The sequence below is a fragment of the Crinia signifera genome, chromosome 3, assembly GCF_055691185.1.
Source record: "Crinia signifera chromosome 3, ASM5569118v1, whole genome shotgun sequence".
Classification (NCBI taxonomy): domain Eukaryota; kingdom Metazoa; phylum Chordata; class Amphibia; order Anura; family Myobatrachidae; genus Crinia; species Crinia signifera.
The window spans coordinates 49274872-49293082 of record NC_139219.1 but is presented as its reverse complement, the minus strand read 5'-3'; positions in this window follow the sequence as shown (position 1 = coordinate 49293082).

The window sequence follows — 18211 nt, the reverse complement described above, 5'->3', positions numbered from 1 at the left end:
AATGATGGCGAAGGCGCCTGCATATGTAAGGGTGGCCCAGACCACTTGTACATATGAGCGAAGAAACACAGGGAATTGGCCGGGCAGCTGACATCCGGCTATGTCAGCTGTCCACCCCCTGCACGTGCGTCATGACCGCATTAGCATTTGTACGCCCAGCGTTTTAATGGGAACGCCCATGAAACGCAGGACGTACACATATGCTAATGCCCCACGCCCCTCTCCACCCCCTGCTCGTAAGGCTGGGAGCGTGCACTTACCGGCCAGACCTCTCGCCGAGTTTGCATGCACCCAGAGTATACACATGCACAGAAATGCTGCTGCCCATGCGCATACACAAAACATTTGTCCCTGTGCGAATTTGAATCCAAGTGAATGAACCAGAATAAGGTCCCTAGTGCAGAGGGGAGGAGCCCTGTTTATATCAGCTGACAAGCAGCTTCTGTGGCTCAGCATTAGACCCCAGACTCTCATTGGCTAGTTTTAAAGTCTGGGGGCGGTTAGAAGCTAAATGCTGAATATCCAGCCAGCACATATATTACATTATTATCAGAACATGTATATTTATATGTGCTCAACTCCTGACACCCTGATCTATGTGGTTGGCGCTGCAGCCCAAGGGCAGCAAGTGCCGCTGGCAATATTTTTAATACCAGTCCCGTTTCCCATTCCCAATAACTATTTTCCTACAGTTGTAATTTTTTTTGGGTTCAGATATCAAAAGGTTAATTTCTATATATAATAGAAATTGTCTTCTGCTTTTATTTAAACTGTAAATGGTTTCTTTAGGACGGAACTGCTCTCCCCAATTAGTCTCAATCCAGGTAGTCCCAAGAAATGCAATCTTCGCGGGCAGAAATGTAATGTTCTTTTCTTTTCCTGGAGCAATACAATACAATCAATGTCTACCTGTTATACAGATAATTGGATGCAATGAAGAGATTATGGCTTTGGAAATTTGATAAAGAGACCTCTGCAATCATTAAATGAATGCACTAGAATCTTTGCTTAATGTTTGCCTATTAGAAGGAGCCATTCCTAAATTAACTTTCAAAAAATTATAGCCTTTAAAACATTTTGGGGGAGATTCTCTAAACTAAAAATGCGGTAAAAACTTTGTTATCTGGTTTTTACCGCATTTTGGGATGCTCTAAGCATCCCCCGCCGGGTTACTGCAGCAGGGGGCATCGCCAGAAAAATCTGGCGATGCCCCATAGAAGCCTATGGGCTTCTAACGCGACCCCCCGCCTCCCCGCACTGACCCCCCCTCACCTGTGTCCGGGCAGCACAGCGCAGTGCTGCCCGGACCTGTGACCTCCTCCTCCCTGCACTGTACATCCTCTTCCGGGTGCAGGGAGGAGGAGAGCCAGCCCCCCTGCCGCAGCAGCAGCTCCAGGCCGGGCAAGAGAGGGAGTGGGGAGCCGCCGGGACCCACCGCTCATCGCTAAATAAGTCTCCTTTCCGATGACTTGATTGGTTTCACAGTAATATTTCGGTAGTTACTCCAGCAAGAGGAAGATTTGTGTCAAGCGCCATCCTGCTTCCCAGAAGATTATCGCTTAGGAGGAATACATTCAGATTAATGATGGACAGGATGCTGGGGGTCAGAATACTAACACCAGCATCCTGATAGAGGAATCAGGACAGAATACATTTTACTCCCCCCCCCCCCCTCATCTCTAACTCTCCTTTCCTTCAGGCTAACCCTAAGCCTCCTGGCTAGTGCCTAACACTAACCTTCCTATCCTGTAGCCTAAACCTAACCCTCCGTCCTTGCAGCCTAACCCTAACACCCTCTTCTAAGTGGGTAAATTTACTAAGATGGGAGTTCTATTGTAGATGTGGTGTTGCCCATAGCAACCTTTCAGATTCTATCTATTATCTTCTAGAATGTGCTAAATAAAAAAGGAGACTCTAATTGGTTGCTATGGACAACATCCTATCTTCAGAAGAACTCCCATCTTAGTAAATTGACCTCTAAGTGCCTAACCTTAACCCTTGCCCCTTCTTGCATAAGGCTAACCTCCCCCACGCATACTTACAATCGGTATGATGGCAGTTGGGATTCCATACCCTCCAACATGACCCATTCCATTAGGTACAAAGGGGCAGATGTATCATAGCAGCGCTTATCGCGCCGCTATGATACTTCCTGCTTCGCCTCAATAGCGAGGCGAAGCAGGAAGGGACATCGACAAGATGTATTAACATCTTGTCTGCCGAAGCGGGGGAGCGTTAACTCCCCCCTCCGGCGATGTCCCTTTCTGGAGATAGCGCATCAGTTAATACTGATGCGCTATCTCCTGTCCCCCGGCCGGCCGCACTGGGCATGCGCGGGATCTCGCTGTTCACGCGAGATCCCCAGCGCAGCCCACAGCTGACAGCAGGGACAGCGCTGTCCCTGCTGTTTAGATAGGGCTTCACCAGCCTGATGCTGGCGAAGCCAAAGCAGGCTTCGTGCGGAACGGTCAGCGATGCTGACCGTTCATACATTCGGCCTGCTATCATTTTGATAGCAGCGCCGATATGGACAGGGGCGCATAGCGCCCCTGTCCATTATCGCATCCCGGCCACATCATACATGGGGGAGAAGCGGTATCAGTGCACATAACGTGCGCTGATACCCCTTCTCCCCCATATCGACCCTTCATACATCTGCCCCAACATGCTCTGTTCCTGGACTTCCATGCCAGTGGTAGTTACAGAGGTGGGACTCCAGCACAGTCCAAAATTCAAAGAGGGAGGGGGGGTCACATCAACTGCCAGTGAGTCCAGGACAGTGATGTTTGGAGTGGCAGTAGGTGTGGCTCCCCTATTTGAATATTGGACTGTGCTGCTGCAACACCTATGAAACTGCCACTGGCAGGGAAGTCCAGAAACAGAGCATTTTGTACCTAATGGAATGGGCCATGTTGAAGGGTATGGGATTCTGGCATCAGCATCCTTATCAGTGTCAGAATTCCGGCGCTGGTCTTGTGGCTACAAGTCAGGATGCCAATATCAGTACTCTTCCATATTAATCATTGTATTTGCAACATTTCTTACCTCTATGTCTAGCTGATATTACCCTCTCTGTTCTTTTTTACTATTGTACTGTGTAATGGAATATTCTGCACTATGGCCCTCATTCCAATCCGTTCGGTCCCCCATACATTATGTGCATGTGCAGGCCTTCTGTAAGAGCGCCCTCGCCGACCTGCACTGTCAGCGTGGCACTTGCACAGGGGGAACAGGTGGACGAGAGTGGTGATGGGGATAGGGCATGGGAACCCCCAGCATTTCATGGGTGTTCCATTGGAAACGCTGGGCGTTCCCATGCAATTGGCGGCTGACATCACGTGACGTCAGCCGACCGCCCTGCCTTCGGCCAGAAGCCCATAAACATAAGTCAGCCTCCACTGACTTATATTTGCGAGTCCTGGAGAAATCGTTCGATGGTCGATGACCATCAAATTATTTCTCCGGCTGCGGCACATGAAAGGGGATGTGTCTTCGGGGGGGCCTAACCAGTCAACCAGAATCAGAGCCTACAGTATATAACTAACTGTTAATAAATAAATACTGTTTGTATTACGGTATATTTTATTTTTCTTGAGCAGATTATGCAGAAGTAATCCAGACAGGGCAGCAGGATGTCTCACACTGGGGTAGATGTATTAAGCCTTAACAAGAGATAAATGTCCAGCCAATCAGCTCCTTACTGACTTTTTTCAAACACAGCCTGTAACATGGCAGTTAGCAGGTGATTGGTTGGATGTTTATCTCTCTTTATCACCCTGGCATTTATCTCTTGTTAAGGCTTAATACATCTGCCCCACTAGTTTATATATGAAATTCCTCGCCTATTAATATATTGTCCTACGACTAGATACATGTTAAATGCACATTATGGATAAGTCCTTTTTTATCACAGTTAAACAACTTTTGAATGGTACGCCCTATACCAGGGGTGGGGAACCTTTTTTGTGCCAAGGGCCGTTTTCATAGGGGAAAAAAATCCTTCGGGGCCATATGTAAAAATGTCACCTACTAATTTTCCTCCTGCAGCCTATCCTGCCGCCGAATAGGACTAACAATCTCCGGCTGTTGCAGCGTAAGAGGAATCTCGCGAGAACTACCAACTTCTCGCAAGAACTCCTCTGTACTTGACTCCTGGCAAAGCCGCCGGGCGGGATGGCAGGCCACTTAGACCGGCTACGGGAGCTGCTAACTTTATGTATTTTTTTGGTTTCATAGCATGATTGTCTGATTGTGTATCATATCCTCTTACTGAGATAACAGTGTAGTCTCAAGAGTCGTATGTAGATGATTTGGTGCTCTGTGCCATAAACAAAATTGATGCCACCCCATTTTCCAAACAGGGATAGCTAAAAAAAAAAGTGGTATGAATTTGTGGGAAGGGGTATGGCCACAGAGTAGCACCAATTCACGTTGCAACGGTTATTAATGGGCAGGTAAAGTTATTATAACGTTAGAGCATGGGTCTTCAAACTGCGGCCCTCCAGATGTTGTGAAACTACAAATACCAGCATGCCTTGCCACAGTTTTGCTATAAGGGAGTGTTAAAACTGTGGCAAGGCATGCTTGGATTTGTAGTTTCACAACATCTGGATGGCCACAGTTTGAAGACCCATGCGTTACAAAGTGAGTCATATTGAGGTTTTGGAGAGTATATTACCCCCTTCCCCAAACCTATCTCTGTGCTTCAGTCTAAATTTATAATATCTTTACTTGCCCAATAATAACTACCCGCAAACCCCCTCCCTATGCCTCGCTTTCATTTATAACATAATCTTCCTTAATAATCCCCCTCCAAGGATGTCATAATTCAATGATGATTCTTTGAAATATTAAATAACACTTTACAGTAACAACACTCACCCCCCAACTTCAGTGGCTGTGGGTGGGCGCTGGGGTGTGTGTGTGGGGGGAAGGGGGGGGCTGTCAATGGGTGCTGCAGTATAATTGCTCCGTTACTGCCACTGCTGCATGCTCCTGTACTCTGTGCAGGCTCTTCAGTTACATTTAGTTGCTGCTGGCCTGCCCGAGATCACCTCCTTCCTGAATCTTGACTGCCCGCCGAAATGCTGTGGCTCCTCAATGCAGGGCACTGTGAGAGAGCTGTGAGAGTCAGAAAGGCACTGCGGGAGACAGGAATGAAGGTGGCACATAGACAATCACTGGTATATGCTTTTTTTGCCCACAGGGCATGTGCACTACTTGCTGAGCACCTTCTGCACCACCCTTGTTGGTCGCTGCTCTACTATATGAAGTCAAAACCCACATTTTTTTATGGCAAACTACAAATTATGTCTGTATTTAATTGTATTTAATTTGTAGATTTATTTTGTATTTTTATGTCTATTCAATTTTATATTTTAATGTGACTTTTGCATTTACTACTAACACTTTCCAGATACACATCTATGCTTCATGTTTCTCCTGGCATAAACCTAGCGCGTACAGTATGCTACTGTTTTTTTCCTGGCTTAGACCTGGTGTCTGGCTACACCCTGATTTGAACTCATCTTACATATACACATTTGATGTAAAATACATCCAATGCCACATGACTCCAGAATGGGGCATCCTTGGACCTCCCAGCTGTACACGATCACAGGTACCTTCCTCCTTAAGTTAACTGCTTGGTCCAATAATTTATCTTTCTTTTTTAATGGCTCCTCCAGTTACAACAAAATGGCTGCTCCAGGTTACAATAAACGTGGTGTAATAATTCATGTGCATTTAAAATGATCCTCAAGGACTATTCAGAACTACTTTATTAATTATTATATTAATAAAATATAATAATAAAAAAATAAATAATAAAAGTAAAAATATTAACAATAAAAAGTTCAAAGACAAACAAACAAACAAACAAACAAAAAAAACCTTAACAACTTAACAACATGTCTGTAGTTTATGGAACAGAAACTTATATAGTGGTAGAGTATTAAATAAATGTAATCACCACAGTTCTGGTGGTTGAACTAATTGATTAAAAATAAGAGTAATCAGGAAAAAAAAATATTTATCTTATGTCAGCCTAATAACACTGAGGATCAAAATATTATTTAAATATTAATACTAAAAATACCCAATACATCATGAAGAAAAAAATCAGTATAACATTATCTAGGATACTCTCTAACTAATAATACATTATTCCTGATAAACCTACATGCTGAAATGTGCCTGATCAACTTATTAACTCATTACAAAGTACCAGTTAATGCTGGAATTTAATTGTGCCCTTAACATTTTTTAGCTAAAAAAAGGGGTACTCTTTACCTAGCACGGCGCCCACGATGTCCATCGCGGTCATCGTGTGTAAAAAATCGCGGGCATCGCGTCCATCGTATGCACTAAAGTAACGGGTGCGACGCGACCGACGCGATGCCCGCGATTTCCCATAGGGATCAATGTTAAATTTTTCAATGGACCCGATTTTTCACTTCAATGCCTCAATGCCCGCAATTTTGCCATAGGAAACAATGTTAAATGGGCCACAGAGCCCAAATAGGCATCCTTAGCATTGAAATGTCCCCCACAATTTTTAACGCCACCCCACGATCCACGCGAACCCGAAGCGTGGCGAGCGGCGGCGGTACGTGTCCTCCGACCTTTTCATACCCCCACTATCCACGTCGGCGTGGAGTTGAGAATAGAATAGTGTGGCGAGTGCAGCGAGCCACCGAGCCCGAAGCGTGGCGAGCGCAGCGAGCCCCGCGAGGGGACGCGGATACCTTCACAGGTAAACGCGGCCCTACGCGGGCTTCACAGGTATCCGCGTCCCCTCGCGGGGCTCGCTGCGCTCGCCACGCTTCGGGCTCGGTGGCTCGCTGCGCTCGCCACACTGTTCTATTCTCAACTCCACGCCGACGTGGATAGTGGGGGTATGAAAAGGTCGGAGGACGCGTACCGCCGCCCCTCGCGGGCTCGCTGCGCTCGCCACGCTTCGGGTTCGCGTGGATCGTGGGGTGGCGTTAAAAATTGTGGGGGACATTTTAATGCTAAGGATGCCTATTTGGGCTCTGTGGCCCATTTAACATTGTTTCCTATGGCAAAATCGTGGGCATTGAGGCATTGAAGTGAAAAATCGGGTCCATTGAAAAATTTAACATTGATCCCTATGGGAAATCGCGGGCATCGCGTCGGTCGCGTCGCACCCGTTACTTTAGTGCATACGATGGACGCGATGCCCGCGATGGGCGCCGTCCTAGGTAAAGAGTACCAAAAAAGGTGTTTACTGTGGGGTTTTCTCAAGCAATTCAATGGAAGGTGAAAACACACAGAATCCAGGATAAGTTCCCACATCCATATGTTTTCACGATCGCAAAACGGGTCAGTTATTGGGGATCCTTTGTCTCCTGCCTAATTACATTTTCTCCCTAGTAAGTTAAACAATTCTGATTTGTAATAATAATGTGGTCTTATGGTGTGTACACATGGGTATAATCTGCATGAGATCTTGACTATATAGTCAAAATCGCATCAGGATCGCATTCACGCTCCTGTGGCAGCCCAAATTGAAACCCAAATAGACAGGGCTGCAATGACAGATCTGCACTATATTGTCCAAATCACATGAATGTCGGGTGGTTTGCTGTGCGATTCGATCCTGGTGCGATCTGATCGCATCGGGATCGAATAGCAAGCCTAATTGACCGTGTGTACACAACATTAGACTGTCATGGCACTGTATATAGACTGAGCATCTATATACATACATACATATGTAAATACACACACAGTATATGTGACAATGCATTACACTCATACATATAAACATATACTGTACTGTGTACTCATACAAACACCATACACACACTCTCACTTACCTACAGCAAAATAATGTTGTTTATAGGAAGGAGAGCTGACACATTGTCACTAAGCTACACCCCCTCATGGCTAATGCTGTATATAAAGTGTCCCCGGGTGGTGGCATGACACTGCTGTCTGTTGGAGCCTGGTGCAGGTTCCAAAATAAGGGGGACCCCCAGTTTTTTTGTCCCTTATATTTCTGGAACCAGGACCGTTCCAAGAGCCTGGTGTTGGATTCTTACATACGGGGGACCCCTACACATTTTGTCACCAGCATTTTTTTAAATCAGTACCGGTTCAACGAGCCCAGGGCTGGTTATACTCAGGAGGGGGGACCATACTCTGTTGTTGTTTTTTTCGACTAAAAACTGCACACTTCCATGTCTAAAAAAATTGCACATTATCTTTACTTAAAAAACGCCTACTGTATGTTTAAAAATCGCACATTTTTGATTCTACACATCACACATTTTCAATACTAAGGGCGGGATGTATTAAAATACATCACCGCCCTTCACGCTCCCCCGCCGCGATGCCACCGCATATGTACTAACATATGCGGCTGGCATCGCGGTGCGGTGATCGAGGCCCCCCACGATACCTGGAATGTGGTGTGCGGCGGGTCTCCGTCACCTCCCAGCCGGCTCCTGCATCCCTCAAGCGGCGTCACGCCGGAGAGAGCTAAGCAAGCTGTCCCCAGAGCCTCCTCCTCCCCCCCTGCAGCCGGAAGGACGTCCGGCTGCATCACTAGGGGGAGGAGAGGTTTACCTTCCAGGGTCCAGGAGGACCCTTCAGGAAGGTAAGCCAGAGGGGGGGTCGGCGAGGCGGCGGGTTTGCGTCGGCGGCGGCGGGCGGCGAAAAGAAGCCCATAGGCTTCTATAGGGTATCATTTTTGATACATAGGAAAATGCGGTAAAACCGGGTTTTTATCTCATTTTCCATTTGATACATCTCGCCCTAAATATCACACATTTTTTGTACAAAAATCGCACTAAATCGCATGTGAATTCTGACTGTCTAAAATAACGTACCCTATTACATTTGCGCTTTTCGGCAGAAAATTGTAAATGTGACGTGTGCGATTTGGTGAGATATTTTTAGACACCTAATAAAATCGCACCCAATTACATCTCGTCCTTGCTATCATTCATTGGGGTACCCTAAAGTAATTTCTGTAATAAAAATCTAAGCTGTGTGTTTCTGTATTTTTCACTTCCATCATATGATGACATTGTTAACACATTTTTCTGTTTTGCTACAGATTCAAATATTTTCCAGCAACTTCAAAATCTTTCATGCATCGGTAATTTGGCCATATATTAATTCCTGTATTTTGCTGCCAACAACTAGTCATTAAAGTTGTCATTACCAGTTATCTCCAGAAGAAAATTAGTCTCCTAGGTGAAAAGAAGTTGTACTTGCCAACTTGTGTAAGTGATGGCTGAAAATGATTACACTATATTTTAATACAAAACAGATGCTTTATTAAACCACTGCATGTAATACGCGTCATTCATTATTATTTGTGTTTACATTCACAGAGTTAACACATGGGTGTAGAAACATGGAGACTTAATAAGAAAAGTAAATTAGACAATCTTTCACTTTTCCATTGGCGTTCAGTGTCTGATGATTCAATGGAACATTTATAAACTTAGAACACAAATATTACATGCAAAATTATCAACATAATGGGGGAAATTTACTAAGATGTGTATTCTACTTCACATGTGAGGTTGTTATGGCCAACCAATCAGAATCTACTTATTTAGCACCCTCTAAGATAGTAGACAGGGTCTGATTGGTTGCCCATGGCGACATCACATGTGAAGTAGAATATACATCCTAAGCCCTGTACACACGGGGGAGATATATTGCTCAGCCATATATGGCTGAGCCATATATGGCTGAGCAATATATTGCTCAGTTTCTCCTGTTCATCAGCGACCAGAGATGGTCGCTGATGAAAAAGAAACTGCCGGGGGAGGCCGGCAGTGGTAATCAGCTGGTCGCAGGAGCATGTTCCTGCGACCAGCGATCACTACAGGGGTAAAAACGGGAGCGCGCACCCGGCGATATATCGCCGGTGCACACTCCCATCGCAGGCAATATGGTAGCTTAGCGACCATATTGCCCGCGATATTGTACAAAATCGCCCCCTTGTGTACGCACCTTTAGTAAATTTCCCCCATTATGTTCTGTTAAGATAGAGAAACTTTTACAAACTGTTCTATATTAATTTTACAGAGTTTTCTTTCATATAAGATCAAAAGGGGTTCTACAAGTATTTCTAAAAAATTTGATAAAAGTTTCTGAACATATATATATTTTCTATTGGGGAGACTTTTAAGCAATTTATAGACTGACGGTGCCCACACACGCACCGATTTCAGTGCTATGCGATTTTGGCTGTACAATGGTTCTTTACAATTTTTCTGCCAGAATTAAGCATGACCCGATGCGATGGTTATTTTGCTGTCTGCGATGCGATGCTGTGCGATTTAAGCACATTTTTTCACTTGATTTTTCTGAACTTTATTTTGTTCTAGCTCACATGTTTTAAACCTGCAATAAAGTTGTTGAAAACAATTTGTATGTTGAAAAAAAGTAGTCTGAGGTACTTTATTTCCAAAAAAAAATAAAAAAAAGCATCGTATAGCATCGGTTCGTATGCCTGTATAATGCTGAGCCCGATGCTATGCGATAATGTCCAAAAAAGTACCTGCTGCACATACTTTTTTGGACATCCAAAATCGGTCCCCGAGAACGCGCATAGCAAAGCATCGCGTCGCACACGCCGCCCGAAAACACCCCGATAATTGTACGCACGATGCGTTTTGTACTTTAAAAGTACAAAACGCATTCTATAATCGGTGCGTGTGTGGGCTGCATAAGGAGGCAAGTTAGATTTGCATGTAAATGTGTTTGTGCTGGATACGGTCATTATGTCGACACCACTAGGTCGAAAGGCAACAAGGTCGACATGGTTTTAGGTCGACATGGTTTTAGGTCGACATGGGTCTAGGTCGACATGGGTCTAGGTCAACAGGTCATTAGGTCAACACAAGCATTAGGTCGACATGGGCAAGGTCAACAGTCAAAAGGTCAACATGGGGGTTTTTCACTGTTTTTTGAGCTGACGTGCTAACAGGCGGTATTTCATGCCCTACCATCATCTAGGGCGTGGTGGGCGAATAACATAGTGTGCCGAGCGTAGCTAGGCACCGTGCCCGAAGCATTGTGAGCGAAGAGAGCGATGTGAGGGGATGTGGTGCACTTCAAACTGTGTCCATGTCTACGCTGTCGACATTTGGGTAAAAAAACAGTGACAAAAAACACATGTCAACCTTTTGACTGTCGACCTTGCCCATGTCGACCTAATGCTTGTGTCGACATAATGTCATGTCGACCTAGACCCATGTCGACCTAGACCCATGTCGACCTAGACACATGTCGACCTTGCTGCCTGTCGACCTAGTGGTGTCAACCCAATGCTTGTCAACCTAGTAGTTGTAGACCTAACAACCCACACCCGTTTGTGCAGCATAACTTTACTTTTCACATAAAGTTAGTTGAACTGCCCTTGTAATCAACATGTACAAGTTTTTTCAACCACGAGTATCCGGCATTTCTAGAGTAAGATCAGTCCATTTCAAGCATTTCGGATAAGGGATACTCAACCTGTACTATTTCAGGCAGTCGACTGGAGGAGGGTAGGCAACTATGTGTATAACTCAAAACACAAACAACAAAATATATTAAGCCAATACATATTGGCCCCTACCGTATGCAAAATAATTTGCATTCAACTCTAAATTTCTCCTTATACCCCTTCCACACAGCAAATGCCAGGACTCATCCGGGATTTGGGCACGAGTCCATCCCGGGAGCGACCCGGTATGTGCGCTGTCTGCAGCCAGGGCCTGCGCCACCACTAGGCAGCTCTAGGCATTTGCCTAGGGTGCCGGCACCTGGAGGGCGGCAGTTCGCCCCTCACCCCCAGCATGTGCATATAGCTGGCGGCGTCCCTGCAGTGCTGGAGCGGGCAGGTGCTGGAGCGGGCAGGGGTGTCCGTGCCGCGGGGGTACCTGCGGCGCTGTCACTTTGTATAAAGCTGCTGCTGGCGGCGGTGGCGGGGTCCCTGCAGTGAATAGAGAATAACTAGCGCTATGCGGCGGCGCGGGAAGCACTTCTGGGTTTGAAAACACTTGCCGCATGCTTATTGGCTGAGATTCAGTTTTATAATACAGGTACCACCCCCCGGGCACCGGGGTGCCCCCACCCCGACTCGCCTGGGGCACTCCGGTGCCTTGCACCGGCCCTGCCTGCAGCTGCTATAGTGACCCGGCAATAAGCCGGGTCTCTGACAGTGGCGTAACTATAGTCCCGCAGCCCCCGCGGTGGCGGGGAGGCAATGAAAGGGTGTGGGGGACTATTATTACTCACTGCGTTCTGCCGCCGGCGCTTTTGTCTGCACCGGGTCCCAGCTCTCCCGGCTACTGCTGAAGCGCTGCTAATACAAAAAATGACAATTGGAAAATGGCTGCCCCATACTGCAGACAGTTTTTCGTCTGCTTTATGGGGGGCAGCCATTTTCCAAGTGTCACTTTTCATTAGCAGCAGTAGCCGGGAGAGCCGCGGGCCTTGCAGCACAATCATGGCTGCGGCTGACTGCTGTCCCGCCATGCGGCTGCGCTGAAGGTGACAGGACGCCGGTCCTCACCAGGGCACGGGGGGTATGTTCTCACACTCTCATTGAAGAAATATTTATGAGGTAATGGCTGCACGGACGGCGGCGGGAGGGTGTTTGTTTACTCTAGGGGGGGGCGCCCCCTTCATTTTTGGCAGGGGGGCGCAGATGGGCGGGGCAGAGCGGTGGAGCTCATTATCGAGGGTGGGGGAGGAGTCAGCCCTTGGAGTGGAGGCTATCTCCAAGCTCTGCCTCTTCCATAGTGTGAACGGGACCTGAGCATGACTTTTTAGACCTCATCATTGTAGTCAGAAAATCTTTTGCCTGATGATAAACAGTACACTGCTAAACAGGTACACCTGATCTTTAACAAAAACAAAAAACAAAATAATTTTTATTGCGGTGTCTACATTAAGCTGCAACAGGGCATGTAGTGATGGTATACTTTGGTAGTTTTTAGAAGTGCAGAGGGATCTGAAATGCTATCCTACTGTAGCTTTCCCTAATCAACAATAGAGACATTTTAATATTCTAACCTCCTCTTAAATGGATAGTTTATGTTAAATTCAGCACCAGCCATTACTATATAAACAGCTCAGTGCTGATGGGAGTTCACCGGTAAATACAATTTAATAGTCTATGATTATACAATGTAATTAAATATTATTGATGCCAATTCAAAAAAAATGATATTTTATTAACAAAACAAATATTTTTTTTTTTTAGTATAGAAAAACATAGTATATAGCACACAATCTGGTATAATTTCTAAATAGTTATTGTCCAATAATAGTGCTATGATTGCAAAAATGCAATTAATACATATGTCAACAAACATAATGCTGCCATCAAGAAACAATTAAATATGTTTTATCCAGGGATGCTAATTCCAGGCATGTTTTCAATCCTAGGATTCCCGGGATTGGCCTCCCAAATTAAACACCCCCTCCAACCGGCAGTGCGGAGGTGTGGCCGACAAGCTGTGCTGCGTGACATCCAACCACGTCATGCTGTTCAGAGCCACAAAGTAGGAGACAGGTGTTCAGACGCTGCCCAGCATTAGATTGCAAATGCGCAAATCCCGTGGGGCTAAATCCCGTGATCCCGCCGAACCCGATCTCGGGATTGGCCACCCTAGTTTTATCAATTACACACATTCCACACAAACTATTGTGTTCAAGTATTTCGGATCTATTTCTTAATTATTTTATATATTTATTATAATAATTATAATATAATAAATAATGCATATCCTACTAATATTATCAGGGGTCACCTTGGACTTCTGCTACCTGTATATTATATACAGAATGCCTAGTGACTTGTAGTATACATAGCATTTTGGTAAAGAGAGCTTTATTCAATATAAATTATCCAATTGTTATTAATAGCATGAACAAACAATACAGTTTATAAGAGCTATAACAAAACAATACATAGGGAAAATAAAACAGTGACATAATGATGCAACTACTGTAAAGGCCCCCATTCACTAGTCCGACTAAGTCGGATAAAATTGCCTTGAACTCCCCTGCATCTCCCAGGGAGACTCACTCATGATTTTGCACTTGAGAGCCGGGCAGCAGTGATTTGTGGGTGGGCAGCGGCGGGATCCAGGCAGGGGCAGCGAATTCTCTAAGCCAATCAGCGGCCAGCCAGTCTTTTGAATTTTTTTTTTTTAATTCTGCTGCTGGTCCCCGCCACTGCCCAGACCCTGCCACTGCCTTTCACCCTCCGTTGCCCAGACCCCACCGCTTCCCGGCACCTGCTGCTGCCCGCCCCTTGCCCACTCCTTGGCACCCACCAATGTCTGCCCCTGCACATAGGTGGTGTTTGTCAGCAGTACTTCACTGCTGGCACACAACTACACATCGGACCCAATACATCTGGGGTGCTACAAAGCACCCCCAATGTGCCATTGATGGGTTCGATCCAGGAGACTGAACCTGCAGCACGTTCAATCTATTAAAAAACAGCCTTTCAGAACTTCAAGATTCATTGTAGTTGCGTTTGCAGACATACTGACATGCAAAAGTGTATAGTATACTGTATGTAGTCAATAAAGGGTGACCTGGTGCACTGTAGGTAAGGATACATTAAGCTCAGTATATGATGTCTGTCTGCCATGTTTCACTAGATTTAGGGTTTTTGTGATGTGTGTGAACTCATGCCCCGACACGAAAATGTGTCATAAACCACGGCTAACCACGGGCATTGATTATTCTGTGCACAATCCAACAACCCAACAGTAAAATGTCCATGAAATTGTTTTTAAAACTTGGCAAGCAAGAATCACTGTCATTAGTCTTTATATAAACCATTTCTGCACCGTGAAACACTCTTTGTAACTCCCCAGCATTTTGGAAAATCCTGACGTTCTTGGCAGTCTAAATTGAGACTATTTTTCCAGAATCATTTCATATGATGTAATAATTTCTTAAAACATTTTTGGAAAAACTAAATAGACTTTCCAATTGCATTTCTCCGATGGGTACAGTATGCTTAGAAAGACAACGCGGGCAGAAGATAAAAAGCCGGTGAACGGCAAAAGCCGCCATCAAAGAAGTCATCGTAAACCCCCCCCCCCCTCTAAACACTAAATGAAAACACAAAATAATGCGATGCAAAGGGACTGCGAGGAAAAAATGGAGCCATCTAAGCATGAAGCAACAGATTTTCTGAAAGAGTCAGATATCATTTAACTTAGTTTAAATGCTCCGCAAGAAAGTAATTTCAGATCTGTGTAAAGGATGTAACAAAATAGCAGGCTGTAGCAGCTTTAGCTGTGGTTTATTCTAGTGGAAAGAAAAACATTTACTGCAATGCCAATTAGCTCAAGAACACAGAAGTATGACATAAAACCCCAACATTATAAAAGACTTAAATCTCAAACCCAAAGAGGTATGAAATGCTAGACAAATACTTTAAGAACGGCATTTGAAAGCCAAATAAAATGAAAAGTGTGGCTTTACATCGAAAGCCAAAAGCTTTTCTGCTCTTATCCTGCTGCCTGTTTGCCCATCCCAGACGGCAATAACAGGAACTAGCGCGGCTGAGATGTAAACAGACATAAAAGTATCCAGCGAGCATGCAATCTAGTGAGGATGGAAGGAGGCGATTACTTTATGCAATTTAGCAAATACAAAGAGGAGCAAGATTAGGGATGCAAACTGCAACGTGTATATCCTACATATTTTACAAGACTTTGTTACCCATTAGATTTAAAAGAGAAAATTATGGAAATACAAAGCAACAACCGCTAGTACATGACTTCACTGCAGCACTATTTATTCATTTATTGATTTAGTATTATATTTTAGTTAGTGTTAAGCATTATTGTTCTGGACTAAGTAATTGCTAAATATTGTAAGTGCATATACAAGTTTGCACTGATAAATGTTTAGTAAATAAAATCCCTAGCAGGGCAAGGCCTTCCAGCATGCTGAATGCAAAATACTCACAATTGCAGAAATGCATGCATTTCACAGAGCTGCGAAGTGCTAGCATAACTAGGGAATCTTCCTGCCTGCGAATACAGGCGTCGGGCCGCCATGTTTTGGGTTGCAGCAGCTGCATGTCAAGTCATGCAGCTGCCAAAAACCACCCCGAAAACCATCTTGCCTCTGTTGTCCGGACCGGACCCACCCGACACCACATTACAGCTCACCCAATGCTGTGCTGCCACCCCCCCAGTCACACCCCATCCACCCCCAAACCTACACTGAGATTGCATTTTCCACAAAGAGACCACAGTTTCAGGGCCCGCGCATGTGCGCTGCAGTGTGCAGCATGCTATTCTACAATTGATATTTAATTAGGCCCTTAATTCACTATAAATAGGTGCAGTGGTGGTGGTGGTGGTGGGGGGGTGTTGCCCAAAAGTGGGGAGTGGACCAGCCCCCCCCCCCCCCCCTGCCCAGCCACTCTCTAGCACATTCCCCTGTATGTTAGCTGTCTTGATTATCAGCTTCCCCTTCATGTTGTCCATTCCTGGTTGGGTGTCGGGAGAATTCCTGGATAGATCACCTGACCCTGCATCTAGCCACACACTTCTTAGTGAGGTAGATCTAATAGCCGCCAGCCCTTTTTTTGCAGTATTATTGGTTATTATTACAGAGGGGAGGCGGAGCTTATAGCTGTCTCACCCCTGGCCTCCCCTGGCTATGAAAATGATTACAATAAATCAGTTGTTCCCAAACTCGGTCCTCAAGGATCACTAACAGTTTATGTTTTCCAAATATCCTGGCAGGTGCTTTGTGTATCACCAACGTTCACATTCTAAAAAGCCACAGATGAACTGGAAAACATGAACTGTTGGTGGTCCTTGGGAACCACTGCAATATATCATAATTATTTTTTATAAGTAACAAATATCTTATTTGTATGATTCTCATGCCTATTTTTGTATTATAGCCCTGCCTAGCCCGACTGCTCACTGGTACAAATCAAAATATATCTAGCACAATAGAAATATGAGATATTGATTATTATTTTGACAATAAATTTCTAAACCCAATGTCGAGTATTCTCTGTATTCAAGTACTTACCCACAATTCAATGCTGTAGATGTCACTAAGATGGATAAATAATTGTGAAGGTATGTCTCAATACTAAGGATGCTAAAATAAAAATAGAAGGTTGTTGTTTCTTTTACAGATCACCTACTAAGTATAATTTGGCCCAATTCAGCTAGCATCACTTTTGCGATCCCCTGCAGAGTTTGTTGAAGTTCAGAACTGGTAAATTGTGAGCATTCACAGGATGGGACGGGGCGGCCGGTTTACTCAGTTACTCAGAGATTAGGGACTGCATCACATTCGCCATTTCCTTGGTCTCGCAAGACTCCCTGTGAATGCAAGTCTGCAGTCGCAGAAGAACATAGCAACCAATGTGCACAGGGTTTTTCTACAACTATGGGGGGTAATTCGGTTAGTAACTGCAAGTGGGGCAGAGATGTAGCTTTGGGTGGGGTGTGTTCAAAATAAAATCTAAATTGCAGTGTAAAAATAAAGCAGACAGTATTTACCCTGCACAGAAACAAAACAACTCACCTAAATCTAACTCTCTGCACATGTTACATTTGCCCCACCTACAGTGCACATGGTTTTGCCCTTTAGAGAAAGATTTAGCTTTTTAGATTATTACTGCATTACACCCTATGATCACATCAAAGTTTTTAGCATTTACAAATGCAGGCAGGCAGGGGGTAGTATGAATGTAGGGTTGGTATGCAGGCAGGGGGTGGTAGACAGGCATGGGTAGTATGCAGGCAGGGGCTGGTATGCATGCAGTAGGTGGTATGCAGGCAGTAGGTGGTATGCATGCAGGTGATGGTATGCAGGCAGGTGGTAGTATGCAGGCAGGAGGTGGTATGAAGGCAGTAGGTGTATGCATGCAGGTAGTGGTATGCAGGCAGGTGGTAGTATGCAGGCAGGAGGTGGTATGAAGGCAGTAGGTGTATGCATGCAGGTGGTGGTATGCAGGCAGGTGGTAGTATGCAGGCAGGAGGTGGTTTGCAGGCAGGTGGTGGTATGCAGACAGGGGTGGTATGTAGGCAGGGGGTGGTATGCAGGCAGAGGGTGGTATGTGTGATGTTAGTGTATTAGAATGCTTAATATTTGTAGACACTCCCTTACTAATATGTGTAAGCCTGAATCTTCGGTGATGGTCCCTAGGACCAGGGGAATGCTGGGAAGT